Here is an 18773-nt window from a genome sequence, read left to right on the forward strand (position 1 = left end):
GTCCGTGTACATGATGTAGCTGGACGGTTGTGAGGGGTCGTAGCCAGTGGCCATGTGATGATTGTTGGCGCGTGAGTGTCGCTGCGACACCTGGACCATTCCACCCCGCACGGCACGTTCCACAAACAGCATCATGTCCACGTTCGAAAGAAGCTCCAGCTTGATCTTCGTCACCAGAAACATGGCTGACCACGCCAGTCCGGGGAGACTGTAGAAGTAGGCGGGGTCTAGTTTGTAGATGGTCTTCGCAGTTGCACGGAACGTCTGGAACACGTCGGCGAGGAGCGTCACGTCAAGTCTGAGGTAGGCGTCGTGGTAGTCCCCGAGAGTTCGACAGCCCAGCTCGCGCCACATGGACTGGGCGTGGTGATATTCCTCGTCGGTGATGTTCGACCCTCGCAGCTGACTGTAGAAGTTTGCTCGAGGAGGTAGCGACGTCTCTGCGAACTTGGAAGGGTCTGTGATGTATTCGTAGGGATAGACTCCCTTACGCTTGAAGAGGCCGGCGTCCAAGTTCGGAAAGTTCGCGGAGGTGATGAGCATTTGCTCGTCGCTAAGCTTCCCTGCGAGAGCATCGAGGCTGGCCGGGAGGAACCTCAGAGAGTCGAGGAAACGAAGCTCGACGGTAGAGTGTGATCCTGAGATTCGCACCCACTTGCTCACACTGATGTAACGCTCCTCGTTCTGCGCCAGGACGTTGATTCGCATGTCGTCGTACCCAAGATGCTTGACGAGGTGGTGGAAGTCGTATCCCGAGCCATTGTGAAAAAACACAGGGATAAATCGCGGGTCCCGGGCCATGAGGTTGCATCCGTTGCACCAAGGACCAACATACCTACCGTCAAAGTGATCATGGTGTTGGACTTTACGATTGTTGGCAGTGTACTCCTTGACGCAGACAGGGCAAGCGATGGTCTCGTCGTGTCTACGTTGATCATCGGGGGACAGTGGGAGTATAGATTTGGGGGCCAACAGTACCTTCCCTATCTCATTGGCCTCGACAACCATCCTCTCGAGGAAGTGTTTGGCTGCGTCGGGACCGCGATACACGTAGGGCTCGGGGGCAATGTGCTGGTCACGTCGCACCACAACGTATGCATAACTCGAAGCCTCGTGGAGTTGGTAAGGGGTGGTGGAAGAAACTTCAGGGTCGGGATCGCAAGTGGACAGGGGTTTGAGGAAGGCCTCGAAATCCGCGATGATGATAGCGGGGTGCTCCACCATGGCACCGTGCATGTGGAAACGCTCCACGGTGCCAGGTTTGGGCAAGACTGTCACACCCGGCTCGTTGGCATTGCAGTAGATCTTGTGGCTGGCGAGCTTCTCTGCAGCGATGTTGGGACCTCTGATGCGCTGATAATCCTGCTGTTTTTGATTGTCAAAAGTTGACAAGCACCTTCGACACACCTCGACGTGGTGACTATCACTGCTCCGCTGGCTCGAAACAAGTCTAGAGAGCGAGCGAATAAGAGTGTAGTGGTGATGGGTCTCGTCCTTGATAAGTAGGAGATGGATTTCCTGCGCACCATCAACGTTTACGTCACTCACCCGGATGGGGTACACCGCATTTTCGTCAGTGAGACCGTAAACATTGATGGCCAACCGAGGGTTGTGTGTACGGGCCTCAAACTTTCGAATGTCCGTGACCTCTACCGGGTAGTCGATCCCAGCCATCGCAACTTCCAGCTCTGCCTCGTAGGGTAGGTAGTGGTTAACTCGGTGTGGATGGTTTTTCCAGTGGACAGGGTGTAATGCTGCAAGCACCGACCATACGAAGCACTTGGCGTCACCGTTCTGAATGTTCAGGACGGCCCTTTTTGCCGCAATGGTAGGTGGTAAGGGGACGTAGCTGGAGGCGGAGAGAGGTATGAACTTGCAAAGTTTGACGCACAGTTCGTGAGGCTCGCCACACAGCGAACCCCCCGAGCCTTTAGCTTGATGTTCCTCCTGTTTCGCCACCAGCTCATCGGTAAACTGGTTGTAGATGACCTCGAGGTTATCGACATCCGCCAGATGCAGCGTCTTCGCCTTTGTGTTGTGGCAGAAGCTGTAAATTTCATCGGAGGGCTTTTTGTACTGGCAACGTAGCGATGCGTAGAATTTGGTGGAGTGCGTTGCAAGCGCATCACCGAGGATGGAAATAATCTCTGCTCGCTTCTCCTCCAAAAAGCTACGCACGTCGCATGAGCCCTCCGAAGTGATGACAAAATCTTCTAACAAATGCTGGAAAGCAGACTGGTTCGCTTTCGCCACAGGCTTGACGCGTTTGGCGGATGGTGGCGAGTCGGCTTCCGCCTTCCTCTTGGTCGAGCTGGTCGACGGTTGTGGAACAGATGTTCCGACGACAACTTTGCATGATGTTATATGCCTCTGCAAATTATTAATGGTAATAGGTATACCGCACCTGGGACATGGTTCGGTGGCAGCCAAATGCTTGCCTGGCACGCAGGTGCGACAATGTCTTGCAAAATTTTGGCTTGATATGGTTCTCTTGCACACAGGACAACTTTTCTCAGATTGCATTTTTTTGGGGGGGTATGTTTATTTATATGTGATCTGTTGGTGGTAGAGTGTTTACAAAAAAAATGCCTTACGAGAAAAATTTTGTAGGCTAATTCTAATTAGTGTTAGTTTGAGGGGTTTATTTATATATGGGTGGTGTTGTTTTCCTCAAATATGTGCTTTAATCAACTCTGTAAAAAAATTTAAAAAAATATATAAGAAAAATATGATTGTAGATAGAAAAAAAAAACACGTGAAACTCTACAGAGGTGGGGTAATCTATAACCGCAGCCATTAGAAAACTTTTACATTTTTTGGTTGGGCACCACGCACCCTGGCGAGGTTATAGGGGCCAGGCCTCCTAAAAACAACAATTATTATTTTGTTTGTTTGCTTGCGTCACAACGTTCCCCCGAGAGAGGTTTACAAAGGTCGCGATATACGGAGTTGGAAAATTACGATATGGCGCATTCGCTCGTTATTGTTGTCAGCCATAAATCTCTCTCTCTCTCTCTCTTCATCTTACACCAACGTTGGCATCTCTATTTTTTTTTTTAGTTATAAGTAAATTGCCAACACACTCTAGTTAATAATGCTACATATTATACACACACACGCACACACATACTATATTACCATCCACCCATCTCTCTTTTTTACGGCAGTACATATTTGTTGTCGGCTCTCCTTGTTTAGTGTGTGTAGGTTGGCAATGCTGATTTTTACTTGAGGGCGGTCAACCGGGTTGATTGCACAAGCAAAGTTGTCAGCTCCTTGCTTTAGGCTAGGTTAGACCAAAAAAAACCTTGGTGATTTTTTTTTCGAGTGAGGAGTTGGCAATGCTGATTTTTACTTGAGGGCGGTCAACCGGGTTGATTGCACAAGCAAAGTTGCCAGCTCCTTGCTTTAGGCTAGGTTAGACCAAAAAAAATCTTGGTGATTTTTTTTTCGAGTGAGGAGTTGGCAATGCTGATTTTTACTTGAGGACGGTCAACCGGGTTGATTGCACAAGCAAAATTGTCAGCTCCTTGCTTTAGGCTAGGTTAGACCAAAAAAAAACCTTGGTGATTTTTTTTTCGAGTGAGGAGTTGGCAACGCTGATTTTTACTTGAGGGCGGTCAACCGGGTTGATTGCACAAGCAAAGTTGCCAGCTCCTTGCTTTAGGTTAGGTTAGAGCAAAAAAGGCTGTGGGTAAGCTGTCGGTTGTTTAACTCTTCCCTCTCTCTTTTTTTTCTTGTAAAAGGCTATGGCAAAAGTACCAGTAGGTTGGCAACCTTGCTTTATGCACTGTAACTCAAGCCTCAAGCAAGGTTGCCAGCTCCTTGCTTTAGGTTACGTTAGACCAAGACAAAAACCTTGGTGATTTTTTTCGAGTAAAAAGTTGGCAATACTGCAAGAAAAAGGTTGCCAGCTCCTTGTTTTAGGTTAGGTTACCCCAAAAACCTTGGTGATTTTTTCGAGTAAGAAGTTGGCAACACTGCGCCATCACATAGAGCTCATGCCTTACGATAGAAATCCATTAAGGCAAGCTCCTCACTTCAGCTCCTCACAAGAGGGCGTAGAACCGGTGCACCTGGACTACTCACGTGACATACGTTTTGGTTCAGGGATCACGTACAGTTCGATTATTGCATGTCCGAAACCAACCTTCTCCCATTCACGCTCGAAAATAGGATGGGTTCCACTCGTCTGGTCTTAAAGAATGGAAATTTCCTCGTCAAAAAAGGAAAGAAAGTAGACTGATGGCGACAGAAATGCTTTGGGTTTTCTTCACGCAATTTGTTGTTCATCAGGAACGTTAAGGGAGGAAATGCGAGAGGGGTGTACCGTACCGAGAAGACCTGCCGCGTCTATAAATATATCTATAGACTTATATGTGACTTCAGTTGCAATTACCTGTCATCTTATCAATCACATCTCAATTTGCACTTGTCGGTCTCTTTTCGGGTTGCTTGTCCTCCAAGACAAATCTCGGGTCTTCCCGATGGCCTACTGCTACCGCTGTATTGGATTCACTCACTCCAAGTGGAGCCACATTTGACTGTCTTTCGGTTCCACTCCAAACTGTACGTCCAGTCCCGATTAGCCTACCAGACAACAAATTCGACTTCAACTTTGAAAAACTTATGGACAACGAAAAAATCTCTCTTCTTGTGCCTATTACATGCAAAAATTTCAAATCAAGAACCTGCGCTACAAATAGTGCTCGGTGGGAGGGGGACGCGAGGATGACAAAATTCTCCTATGCAATGTCTCATTTTCACCACGTCACATCTAAAAATGACACCTCCTCCACGGTTTCTTTAAACATTCTCCCAGACACAATTTTTCACTTCAAGCGCAGGTTAAAACAAAACAAAAACATAAGTTTCTATCTAAACAGCATATGTAACTCATGTATAAAGGTGCCGGAACACTGCCTGCTTGCTATGCTTCAAACAAGTCGCACTCTAAAGCTGTTATCGTCTATTAATCGAGGGGTCAGGGGAACGATACTCGGTCGAGACACATAATGGCTCGGATCCCTCTCTAAACTGTAGGTCCGGTCCAAGTTAACCTATCTGTGCATAAAACTGGAATATTTACATCACAAACTCAAAAACACGGTTTAGCAGAAATTTCCACATAAATGTGCATCCGAATTTACTAAAAATTTTACCCATCATTTGAAGCTCCCTGTGTTCGAGTCTTGACCTAGGCATGTTGTTGTGAGCCGTACGAGTGTCCTTTCATCACGTACTTATAATTCATTCATCCTTGTCGTCGCAATTAGTAAATATGAAAGGAAAGCGACGTAAATGCAAAATACAATATTTACGTAGCATTTAGAGGAATTGTCGTTAACCACTCATTCTTATCCTGTCACTTGCGATCATTTTTAGCATAAATAAGCTAGCGTATTTGTCAAATCTCTTCGAATGTAAGGTATACATTCCTAAGTATTGCAGCACAACTTTTTAAAATGTTCACGCCTTCAACGGGCGGTGAAGGTGAAGCCAATATTAATACATAAAATGTCCAATTTGAATTTGGAAACATAAGTATTATGTATTCAACAAGCAAGAAAAACTAGTTCATTTGATTGGTTTCTTTTTCTACTAAAGGATGTATTGTTGCTAGCACCGAGGCTGGCAGTACTGGAACGACGTGGTTCAGTTTCCATGACGGAATACTTTTCATTATAAATATGGTATCTCGTTAATATGTAATCTTACAAATTCTTAAAAATCAGACAACTGTTTATTCAGGGGAATTCGTGATTGGAATGGTAATTTCGAAGCAACGAAAACATCTTTGAGATATCTGCTAATATGTAGGACGACTACCAACATCATGAAGTTTGGACGTTATGTTGGCGCTTATAACATTCTACGCCATGTCCAGAACGAATGCAGTGCACGCGAAAAGGGAACGAGGCTCTGGAAGCAAAGGGAGTCAGTCCGATTTCCATATTTGAAACCGAGAGCGAGGTGCCGTTCCTTAGTTTCCAAATCAGGACGGTTGGCAACGTCAACTCTCTTGAAAGATTATTTTATTGAATATTCCGAAACTTTCTTCTCTGATCTGATTGGGTCTTGTAGGCAGGCAGAAAGAAAACAGATCGTCCATCTGGTCTGTCCTTTCCGACTGGGTCAGCCAATTTCTTGGCGAACGAAACTCTTCAAGGGATCGCAGCTCTCAACAAGTTTATCACGAAACAATCCTCCCAAAAAACCGACCGAACTTAACATTACGAAAAGGTACATTTATTGTTATCCATTTATTTTTCAGGGACGGCGCGAACGCAGTCCCTACTAACAAAAATTACGCGCCCGAGATATCCACGTTTGGGATATTCGCGGGGGTCAGCCCAACCGAAGTGCAATGGAAGAGCCTCACCCCGGGGGAACCGCCTTGCTGATCACGGTAGCCCCTACGCCAGGTAAGTATGCCTCGACCAGAAACCTCTCACATCCTACTCTATCTTCTCAACAAACTCCCATCGAGTGTTTCCACATATCTCAAAGTCTTTCGCAACTTGTCAGTGATAACTTATAATTGCTATGCACACTTTACACAGACAATATATCTACAAATAAATATGTTTAACTTATCTTCACAAGTAAAATTTGAACGACCTTTTTAAGGGAGGAAAACAAGCTACTCCTTGTGCTGCCATCTATTGCGAAACGTTTACTTACTCCAACATTCTCCACACTACGTTCAACTTTCACATACGAATCTTCCTGGCTGGCAGGCTTTCTCGATTTCTGTCCCCTTCAGCGTCATGTCAATCACGTGACATACGTTTTGGTTCAGGGATCACGTACAGTTCGATTATTGCATGTCCGAAACCAACCTTCTCCCATTCACGCTCGAAAATAGGATGGGTTCCACTCGTCTGGTCTTAAAGAATGGAAATTTCCTCGTCAAAAAAGGAAAGAAAGTAGACTGATGGCGACAGAAATGCTTTGGGTTTTCTTCACGCAATTTGTCGTTTATCAGGAACGTTAAGGGAGGAAATGCGAGAGGGATGTACCGTACCGAGAAGACCTGCCGCGTCTATATATATATCTATAGACTTATATGTGTCTTCAGTTGCAATTACCTGTCATCTTATTGATTATGACTAATGTAATAATTATGAAGAAACACAGTCCCTATCTCTGACAGAGCTATGCTGTGATGAGGTACAGGCTTCAGAAAATTATACCCAAGCAATTTCAACCTTGCCTCTTCCTGCATACACACAGACCCGAGCCATTTCTACAGCACTGATGAGCAGGGATTTGGAACTGCATGCAAAACAAGACAGGAAATTTGTTACACTGATGAGAAGAGCCTATTAAAAATTAAACTTGTTAGAATTGATTACTGACAAGAATAATAATTATGAAGAAACACAGTACCTATCTCTGACAGAGCTATGCTGTGATGAGGTACAGGCTTCAAAAAATTATACCCAAGCAGATTTCAACCTTGCCTCTTCCTACATACAGACCAGAGCCTGGCTGATATTTCTACAAGGCAGGGATTTGGAACTGCATGCAAAACAAGACAGGAAATTTTTTACACTGATAAGAAGATCCTATTAAAAATTAAACATGTTAGAATTGATTACTAACAAGAATAATAATTATGAAGAAACACAGTCCCTATCTCTGACAGAGCTATGCTGTGATGCTATTATTAGGTACAGGCTTCAGAAAATTATACCTAAGCAGATTTCAAACAAATATCTTGCCTCTTCCTACATACAGACCCGAGCCTGGCTGATATTTCTACAAGGCAGGGATTTGGAACTGCATGCAAAACAAGACAGGAAATTTGTAACACTGATGAGAAGATCCTATTAAAAATTAAACTTGTTAGAATTGATTACTAACAAGAATAATAATTATGAAGAAACACAGTCCCTATCTCTGACAGAGCTATGCTGTGATGCTATTATTAGGTACAGGCACCCAAGCAGATTTCAAACAAATATATTTTTAACAAATTTATGGACAACAATCTCACAGAAGTGCCTTTTATAAGTGTAGGCAAATCAATCTGAGGGGGGTCATACTTTCACGGGAAATTCCCGAGGGCATTTTTACAAAAATCTTGGATTAGACAGGGTGCCACACTTGAGCAAAAAGCTCATATGGGCATGTTGAGCTAGTTTTAAGTGTAGGCAAATCTGCCTGAGGGGGGGCTCATACTTTCTCGTCCTGGTTGTAGCACAAAACACACTACTTATTTACATCACAAACTCAAAAACACGGTTTAGCAGAAATTTTCACATAAATGTGCATCCGAATTTACTAAAAATTTTACCCATCATTTGAAGCTCCCTGTGTTCGAGTCTTGACCTAGGCATGTTGTTGTGAGCCGTACGAGTGTCCTTTCATCACGTACTTATAAGTCATTCATCCTTGTCGTCGCAATTAGTAAATATGAAAGGAAAGCTACGTAAATGCAAAATACAATATTTACGTAGCATTTAGAGGAATTGTCGTTAACCACTCATTCTTATCCTGTCACTTGCGATCATTTTTAGCATAAATAAGCTAGCGTATTTGTCAAATCTCTTCGAATGTAAGGTATACATTCCTAAGTATTGCAGCACAACTTTTTAAAATGTTCACGCCTTCAACGGGCGTTGAAGGTGAAGCCAATATTAATACATAAAATGTCCAATTTGAATTTGGAAACATAAGTATTATGTATTCAACAAGCAAGAAAAACTAGTTCATTTGATTGGTTTCTTTTTCTACTAAAGGATGTATTGTTGCTAGCACCGAGGCTGGCAGTACTGGAACGACGTGGTTCAATTTCCATGACGGAATACTTTTCATTATAAATATGGTATCTCGTTAATATGTAATCTTACAAATTCTTAAAAATCAGACAACTGTTTATTCAGGGGAATTCGTGATTGGAATGGTAATTTCGAAGCAACGAAAACATCTTTGAGATCTCTGCTAATATGTAGGACGACTACCAACATCATGAAGTTTGGACGTTATGTTGGCGCTTATAACATTCTACGCCATGTCCAGAACGAATGCAGTGCACGCGAAAAGGGAACGAGGCTCTGGAAGCAAAGGGAGTCAGTCCGATTTCCATATTTGAAACCGAGAGCGAGGTGCCGTTCCTTAGGTTCCAAATCAGGACGGTTGGCAACGTCAACTCTCTTGAAAGATTATTTATTGAATATTCCGAAACTTTCTTCTCTGATCTGATTGGGTCTTGTAGGCAGGCAGAAAGAAAACAGATCGTCCATCTGGTCTGTCCTTTCCGACTGGGTCAGCCAATTTCTTGGCGAACGAAACTCCTCACGGGATCGCAGCTCTCAACAAGTTTATCACGAAACAATCCTCCCAAAAAACCGACCGAACTTAACATTATGAAAAGGTACATTTATTGTTATCCATTTATTTTTCAGGGACGGCGCGAACGCAGTCCCTACTAACAAAAATTACGCGCCCGAGATATCCACGTTTGGGATATTCGCGGGGGTCAGCCCAACCGAAGTGCAATGGAAGAGCCTCACCCCGGGGGAACCGCCTTGCTGATCACGGTAGCCCCTACGCCAGGTAAGTATGCCTCGACCAGAAACCTCTCACATCCTACTCTATCTTCTCAACAAACTCCCATCGAGTGTTTCCACATATCTCAAAGTCTTTCGCAACTTGTCAGTGATAACTTATAATTGCTATGCACACTTTACACAGACAATATATCTACAAATAAATATGTTTAACTTATCTTCACAAGTAAAATATGAACGACCTTTTTAAGGGAGGAAAACAAGCTACTCCTTGTGCTGCCATCTATTGCGAAACGTTTACTTACTCCAACATTCTCCACACTACGTTCAACTTTCACATACGAATCTTCCTGGCTGGCAGGCTTTCTCGATTTCTGTCCCCTTCAGCGTCATGTCAATCACGTGACATACGTTTTGGTTCAGGGATCACGTACAGTTCGATTATTGCATGTCCGAAACCAACCTTCTCCCATTCACGCTCGAAAATAGGATGGGTTCCACTCGTCTGGTCTTAAAGAATGGAAATTTCCTCGTCAAAAAAGGAAAGAAAGTAGACTGATGGCGACAGAAATGCTTTGGGTTTTCTTCACGCAATTTGTTGTTTATCAGGAACGTTAAGGGAGGAAATGCGAGAGGGGTGTACCGTACCGAGAAGACCTGCCGCGTCTATAAATATATCTATAGACTTATATGTGACTTCAGTTGCAATTACCTGTCATCTTATCAATCACATCTCAATTTGCACTTGTCGGTCTCTTTTCGGGTTGCTTGTCCTCCAAGACAAATCTCGGGTCTTCCCGATGGCCTACTGCTACCGCTGTATTGGATTCACTCACTCCAAGTGGAGCCACATTTGACTGTCTTTCGGTTCCACTCCAAACTGTACGTCCAGTCCCGATTAGCCTACCAGACAACAAATTCGACTTCAACTTTGAAAAACTTATGGACAACGAAAAAATCTCTCTTCTTGTGCCTATTACATGCAAAAATTTCAAATCAAGAACCTGCGCTACAAATAGTGCTCGGTGGGAGGGGGACGCGAGGATGACAAAATTCTCCTATGCAATGTCTCATTTTCACCACGTCACATCTAAAAATGACACCTCCTCCACGGTTTCTTTAAACATTCTCCCAGACACAATTTTTCACTTCAAGCGCAGGTTAAAACAAAACAAAAACATAAGTTTCTATCTAAACAGCATATGTAACTCATGTATAAAAGTGCCGGAACACTGCCTGCTTGCTATGCTTCAAACAAGTCGCACTCTAAAGCTGTTATCGTCTATTAATCGAGGGGTCAGGGGAACGATACTCGGTCGAGACACATAATGGCTCGGATCCCTCTCTAAACTGTAGGTCCGGTCCAAGTTAACCTATCTGTGCATAAAACTGGAATATTTACATCACAAACTCAAAAACACGGTTTAGCAGAAATTTCCACATAAATGTGCATCCGAATTTACTAAAAATTTTACCCATCATTTGAAGCTCCCTGTGTTCGAGTCTTGACCTAGGCATGTTGTTGTGAGCCGTACGAGTGTCCTTTCATCACGTACTTATAATTCATTCATCCTTGTCGTCGCAATTAGTAAATATGAAAGGAAAGCGACGTAAATGCAAAATACAATATTTACGTAGCATTTAGAGGAATTGTCGTTAACCACTCATTCTTATCCTGTCACTTGCGATCATTTTTAGCATAAATAAGCTAGCGTATTTGTCAAATCTCTTCGAATGTAAGGTATACATTCCTAAGTATTGCAGCACAACTTTTTAAAATGTTCACGCCTTCAACGGGCGGTGAAGGTGAAGCCAATATTAATACATAAAATGTCCAATTTGAATTTGGAAACATAAGTATTATGTATTCAACAAGCAAGAAAAACTAGTTCATTTGATTGGTTTCTTTTTCTACTAAAGGATGTATTGTTGCTAGCACCGAGGCTGGCAGTACTGGAACGACGTGGTTCAGTTTCCATGACGGAATACTTTTCATTATAAATATGGTATCTCGTTAATATGTAATCTTACAAATTCTTAAAAATCAGACAACTGTTTATTCAGGGGAATTCGTGATTGGAATGGTAATTTCGAAGCAACGAAAACATCTTTGAGATATCTGCTAATATGTAGGACGACTACCAACATCATGAAGTTTGGACGTTATGTTGGCGCTTATAACATTCTACGCCATGTCCAGAACGAATGCAGTGCACGCGAAAAGGGAACGAGGCTCTGGAAGCAAAGGGAGTCAGTCCGATTTCCATATTTGAAACCGAGAGCGAGGTGCCGTTCCTTAGTTTCCAAATCAGGACGGTTGGCAACGTCAACTCTCTTGAAAGATTATTTTATTGAATATTCCGAAACTTTCTTCTCTGATCTGATTGGGTCTTGTAGGCAGGCAGAAAGAAAACAGATCGTCCATCTGGTCTGTCCTTTCCGACTGGGTCAGCCAATTTCTTGGCGAACGAAACTCTTCAAGGGATCGCAGCTCTCAACAAGTTTATCACGAAACAATTCTCCCAAAAAACCGACCGAACTTAACATTACGAAAAGGTACATTTATTGTTATCCATTTATTTTTCAGGGACGGCGCGAACGCAGTCCCTACTAACAAAAATTACGCGCCCGAGATATCCACGTTTGGGATATTCGCGGGGGTCAGCCCAACCGAAGTGCAATGGAAGAGCCTCACCCCGGGGGAACCGCCTTGCTGATCACGGTAGCCCCTACGCCAGGTAAGTATGCCTCGACCAGAAACCTCTCACATCCTACTCTATCTTCTCAACAAACTCCCATCGAGTGTTTCCACATATCTCAAAGTCTTTCGCAACTTGTCAGTGATAACTTATAATTGCTATGCACACTTTACACAGACAATATATCTACAAATAAATATGTTTAACTTATCTTCACAAGTAAAATTTGAACGACCTTTTTAAGGGAGGAAAACAAGCTACTCCTTGTGCTGCCATCTATTGCGAAACGTTTACTTACTCCAACATTCTCCACACTACGTTCAACTTTCACATACGAATCTTCCTGGCTGGCAGGCTTTCTCGATTTCTGTCCCCTTCAGCGTCATGTCAATCACGTGACATACGTTTTGGTTCAGGGATCACGTACAGTTCGATTATTGCATGTCCGAAACCAACCTTCTCCCATTCACGCTCGAAAATAGGATGGGTTCCACTCGTCTGGTCTTAAAGAATGGAAATTTCCTCGTCAAAAAAGGAAAGAAAGTAGACTGATGGCGACAGAAATGCTTTGGGTTTTCTTCATGCAATTTGTCGTTTATCAGGAACGTTAAGGGAGGAAATGCGAGAGGGATGTACCGTACCGAGAAGACCTGCCGCGTCTATATATATATCTATAGACTTATATGTGTCTTCAGTTGCAATTACCTGTCATCTTATTGATTATGACTAATGTAATAATTATGAAGAAACACAGTCCCTATCTCTGACAGAGCTATGCTGTGATGAGGTACAGGCTTCAGAAAATTATACCCAAGCAATTTCAACCTTGCCTCTTCCTGCATACACACAGACCCGAGCCATTTCTACAGCACTTATGAGCAGGGATTTGGAACTGCATGCAAAACAAGACAGGAAATTTGTTACACTGATGAGAAGAGCCTATTAAAAATTAAACTTGTTAGAATTGATTACTGACAAGAATAATAATTATGAAGAAACACAGTACCTATCTCTGACAGAGCTATGCTGTGATGAGGTACAGGCTTCAAAAAATTATACCCAAGCAGATTTCAACCTTGCCTCTTCCTACATACAGACCAGAGCCTGGCTGATATTTCTACAAGGCAGGGATTTGGAACTGCATGCAAAACAAGACAGGAAATTTTTTACACTGATAAGAAGATCCTATTAAAAATTAAACATGTTAGAATTGATTACTAACAAGAATAATAATTATGAAGAAACACAGTCCCTATCTCTGACAGAGCTATGCTGTGATGCTATTATTAGGTACAGGCTTCAGAAAATTATACCTAAGCAGATTTCAAACAAATATCTTGCCTCTTCCTACATACAGACCCGAGCCTGGCTGATATTTCTACAAGGCAGGGATTTGGAACTGCATGCAAAACAAGACAGGAAATTTGTAACACTGATGAGAAGATCCTATTAAAAATTAAACTTGTTAGAATTGATTACTAACAAGAATAATAATTATGAAGAAACACAGTCCCTATCTCTGACAGAGCTATGCTGTGATGCTATTATTAGGTACAGGCACCCAAGCAGATTTCAAACAAATATATTTTTAACAAATTTATGGACAACAATCTCACAGAAGTGCCTTTTATAAGTGTAGGCAAATCAATCTGAGGGGGGTCATACTTTCACGGGAAATTCCCGAGGGCATTTTTACAAAAATCTTGGATTAGACAGGGTGCCACACTTGAGCAAAAAGCTCATATGGGCATGTTGAGCTAGTTTTAAGTGTAGGCAAATCTGCCTGAGGGGGGGCTCATACTTTCTCGTCCTGGTTGTAGCACAAAACACACTACTTATTTACATCACAAACTCAAAAACACGGTTTAGCAGAAATTTTCACATAAATGTGCATCCGAATTTACTAAAAATTTTACCCATCATTTGAAGCTCCCTGTGTTCGAGTCTTGACCTAGGCATGTTGTTGTGAGCCGTACGAGTGTCCTTTCATCACGTACTTATAATTCATTCATCCTTGTCGTCGCAATTAGTAAATATGAAAGGAAAGCGACGTAAATGCAAAATACAATATTTACGTAGCATTTAGAGGAATTGTCGTTAACCACTCATTCTTATCCTGTCACTTGCGATCATTTTTAGCATAAATAAGCTAGCGTATTTGTCAAATCTCTTCGAATGTAAGGTATACATTCCTAAGTATTGCAGCACAACTTTTTAAAATGTTCACGCCTTCAACGGGCGGTGAAGGTGAAGCCAATATTAATACATAAAATGTCCAATTTGAATTTGGAAACATAAGTATTATGTATTCAACAAGCAAGAAAAACTAGTTCATTTGATTGGTTTCTTTTTCTACTAAAGGATGTATTGTTGCTAGCACCGAGGCTGGCAGTACTGGAACGACGTGGTTCAGTTTCCATGACGGAATACTTTTCATTATAAATATGGTATCTCGTTAATATGTAATCTTACAAATTCTTAAAAATCAGACAACTGTTTATTCAGGGGAATTCGTGATTGGAATGGTAATTTCGAAGCAACGAAAACATCTTTGAGATATCTGCTAATATGTAGGACGACTACCAACATCATGAAGTTTGGACGTTATGTTGGCGCTTATAACATTCTACGCCATGTCCAGAACGAATGCAGTGCACGCGAAAAGGGAACGAGGCTCTGGAAGCAAAGGGAGTCAGTCCGATTTCCATATTTGAAACCGAGAGCGAGGTGCCGTTCCTTAGTTTCCAAATCAGGACGGTTGGCAACGTCAACTCTCTTGAAAGATTATTTTATTGAATATTCCGAAACTTTCTTCTCTGATCTGATTGGGTCTTGTAGGCAGGCAGAAAGAAAACAGATCGTCCATCTGGTCTGTCCTTTCCGACTGGGTCAGCCAATTTCTTGGCGAACGAAACTCTTCAAGGGATCGCAGCTCTCAACAAGTTTATCACGAAACAATTCTCCCAAAAAACCGACCGAACTTAACATTACGAAAAGGTACATTTATTGTTATCCATTTATTTTTCAGGGACGGCGCGAACGCAGTCCCTACTAACAAAAATTACGCGCCCGAGATATCCACGTTTGGGATATTCGCGGGGGTCAGCCCAACCGAAGTGCAATGGAAGAGCCTCACCCCGGGGGAACCGCCTTGCTGATCACGGTAGCCCCTACGCCAGGTAAGTATGCCTCGACCAGAAACCTCTCACATCCTACTCTATCTTCTCAACAAACTCCCATCGAGTGTTTCCACATATCTCAAAGTCTTTCGCAACTTGTCAGTGATAACTTATAATTGCTATGCACACTTTACACAGACAATATATCTACAAATAAATATGTTTAACTTATCTTCACAAGTAAAATTTGAACGACCTTTTTAAGGGAGGAAAACAAGCTACTCCTTGTGCTGCCATCTATTGCGAAACGTTTACTTACTCCAACATTCTCCACACTACGTTCAACTTTCACATACGAATCTTCCTGGCTGGCAGGCTTTCTCGATTTCTGTCCCCTTCAGCGTCATGTCAATCACGTGACATACGTTTTGGTTCAGGGATCACGTACAGTTCGATTATTGCATGTCCGAAACCAACCTTCTCCCATTCACGCTCGAAAATAGGATGGGTTCCACTCGTCTGGTCTTAAAGAATGGAAAATTCCTCGTCAAAAAAGGAAAGAAAGTAGACTGATGGCGACAGAAATGCTTTGGGTTTTCTTCACGCAATTTGTCGTTTATCAGGAACGTTAAGGGAGGAAATGCGAGAGGGATGTACCGTACCGAGAAGACCTGCCGCGTCTATATATATATCTATAGACTTATATGTGTCTTCAGTTGCAATTACCTGTCATCTTATTGATTATGACTAATGTAATAATTATGAAGAAACACAGTCCCTATCTCTGACAGAGCTATGCTGTGATGAGGTACAGGCTTCAGAAAATTATACCCAAGCAATTTCAACCTTGCCTCTTCCTGCATACACACAGACCCGAGCCATTTCTACAGCACTGATGAGCAGGGATTTGGAACTGCATGCAAAACAAGACAGGAAATTTGTTACACTGATGAGAAGAGCCTATTAAAAATTAAACTTGTTAGAATTGATTACTGACAAGAATAATAATTATGAAGAAACACAGTACCTATCTCTGACAGAGCTATGCTGTGATGAGGTACAGGCTTCAAAAAATTATACCCAAGCAGATTTCAACCTTGCCTCTTCCTACATACAGACCAGAGCCTGGCTGATATTTCTACAAGGCAGGGATTTGGAACTGCATGCAAAACAAGACAGGAAATTTTTTACACTGATAAGAAGATCCTATTAAAAATTAAACATGTTAGAATTGATTACTAACAAGAATAATAATTATGAAGAAACACAGTCCCTATCTCTGACAGAGCTATGCTGTGATGCTATTATTAGGTACAGGCTTCAGAAAATTATACCTAAGCAGATTTCAAACAAATATCTTGCCTCTTCCTACATACAGACCCGAGCCTGGCTGATATTTCTACAAGGCAGGGATTTGGAACTGCATGCAAAACAAGACAGGAAATTTGTAACACTGATGAGAAGATCCTATTAAAAATTAAACTTGTTAGAATTGATTACTAACAAGAATAATAATTATGAAGAAACACAGTCCCTATCTCTGACAGAGCTATGCTGTGATGCTATTATTAGGTACAGGCACCCAAGCAGATTTCAAACAAATATATTTTTAACAAATTTATGGACAACAATCTCACAGAAGTGCCTTTTATAAGTGTAGGCAAATCAATCTGAGGGGGGTCATACTTTCACGGGAAATTCCCGAGGGCATTTTTACAAAAATCTTGGATTAGACAGGGTGCCACACTTGAGCAAAAAGCTCATATGGGCATGTTGAGCTAGTTTTAAGTGTAGGCAAATCTGCCTGAGGGGGGGCTCATACTTTCTCGTCCTGGTTGTAGCACAAAACACACTACTTATTTACATCACAAACTCAAAAACACGGTTTAGCAGAAATTTTCACATAAATGTGCATCCGAATTTACTAAAAATTTTACCCATCATTTGAAGCTCCCTGTGTTCGAGTCTTGACCTAGGCATGTTGTTGTGAGCCGTACGAGTGTCCTTTCATCACGTACTTATAAGTCATTCATCCTTGTCGTCGCAATTAGTAAATATGAAAGGAAAGCTACGTAAATGCAAAATACAATATTTACGTAGCATTTAGAGGAATTGTCGTTAACCACTCATTCTTATCCTGTCACTTGCGATCATTTTTAGCATAAATAAGCTAGCGTATTTGTCAAATCTCTTCGAATGTAAGGTATACATTCCTAAGTATTGCAGCACAACTTTTTAAAATGTTCACGCCTTCAACGGGCGGTGAAGGTGAAGCCAATATTAATACATAAAATGTCCAATTTGAATTTGGAAACATAAGTATTATGTATTCAACAAGCAAGAAAAACTAGTTCATTTGATTGGTTTCTTTTTCTACTAAAGGATGTATTGTTGCTAGCACCGAGGCTGGCAGTACTGGAACGACGTGGTTCAGTTTCCATGACGGAATACTTTTCATTATAAATATGGTATCTCGTTAATATGTAATCTTACAAATTCTTAAAAATCAGACAACTGTTTATTCAGGGGAATTCGTGATTGGAATGGTAATTTCGAAGCAACGAAAACATCTTTGAGATATCTGCTAATATGTAGGACGACTACCAACATCATGAAGTTTGGACGTTATGTTGGCGCTTATAACATTCTACGCCATGTCCAGAACGAATGCAGTGCACGCGAAAAGGGAACGAGGCTCTGGAAGCAAAGGGAGTCAGTCCGATTTCCATATTTGAAACCGAGAGCGAGGTGCCGTTCCTTAGGTTCCAAATCAGGACGGTTGGCAACGTCAACTCTCTTGAAAGATTATTTATTGAATATTCCGAAACTTTCTTCTCTGATCTGATTGGGTCTTGTAGGCAGGCAGAAAGAAAACAGATCGTCCATCTGGTCTGTCCTTTCCGACTGGGTCAGCCAATTTCTTGGCGAACGAAACTCCTCACGGGATCGCAGCTCTCAACAAGTTTATCATGAAACAATCCTCCCAAAAAACCGACCGAACTTAACATTATGAAAAGGTACATTTATTGTTATCCATTTATTTTTCAGGGACGGCGCGAACGCAGTCCCTACTAACAAAAATTACGCGCCCGAGATATCCACGTTTGGGATATTCGCGGGGGTCAGCCCAACCGAAGTGCAATGGAAGAGCCTCACCCCGGGGGAACCGCCTTGCTGATCACGGTAGCCCCTACGCCAGGTAAGTATGCCTCGACCAGAAACCTCTCACATCCTACTCTATCTTCTCAACAAACTCCCATCGAGTGTTTCCACATATCTCAAAGTCTTTCGCAACTTGTCAGTGATAACTTATAATTGCTATGCACACTTTACACAGACAATATATCTACAAATAAATATGTTTAACTTATCTTCACAAGTAAAATATGAACGACCTTTTTAAGGGAGGAAAACAAGCTACTCCTTGTGCTGCCATC

The 18773-nt window shown here is 42.2% G+C and overlaps 5 non-coding genes across 5 annotated transcripts; all 5 read right to left on the reverse strand.

The window, feature by feature from the left end:
* Positions 1-6270: 6270 nt before the first annotated feature.
* Positions 6271-6433, reverse strand: LOC145982879 (U1 spliceosomal RNA). Its single transcript, XR_014441159.1, has one exon. It is a non-coding gene; the product is annotated as a U1 spliceosomal RNA (small nuclear RNA).
* Positions 6434-9409: 2976 nt separating this feature from the next.
* On the reverse strand, positions 9410-9572 carry LOC145982880 (U1 spliceosomal RNA). Its single transcript, XR_014441160.1, has one exon. It is a non-coding gene; the product is annotated as a U1 spliceosomal RNA (small nuclear RNA).
* Positions 9573-12101: 2529 nt separating this feature from the next.
* Positions 12102-12264, reverse strand: LOC145982881 (U1 spliceosomal RNA). The gene has a single exon (XR_014441161.1). It is a non-coding gene; the product is annotated as a U1 spliceosomal RNA (small nuclear RNA).
* A 2977-nt stretch (positions 12265-15241) lies between these two features.
* Positions 15242-15404, reverse strand: LOC145982882 (U1 spliceosomal RNA). The gene has a single exon (XR_014441162.1). It is a non-coding gene; the product is annotated as a U1 spliceosomal RNA (small nuclear RNA).
* A 2976-nt stretch (positions 15405-18380) lies between these two features.
* LOC145982883 (U1 spliceosomal RNA) lies at positions 18381-18543 on the reverse strand. Its single transcript, XR_014441163.1, has one exon. It is a non-coding gene; the product is annotated as a U1 spliceosomal RNA (small nuclear RNA).
* Between the last annotated feature and the right edge of the window lie 230 nt (positions 18544-18773).

Source organism: Lepisma saccharinum, unplaced genomic scaffold, assembly GCF_977018435.1.
Source record: "Lepisma saccharinum unplaced genomic scaffold, izLepSacc3.1 HAP1_SCAFFOLD_463, whole genome shotgun sequence".
NCBI lineage: Eukaryota > Metazoa > Arthropoda > Insecta > Zygentoma > Lepismatidae > Lepisma > Lepisma saccharinum.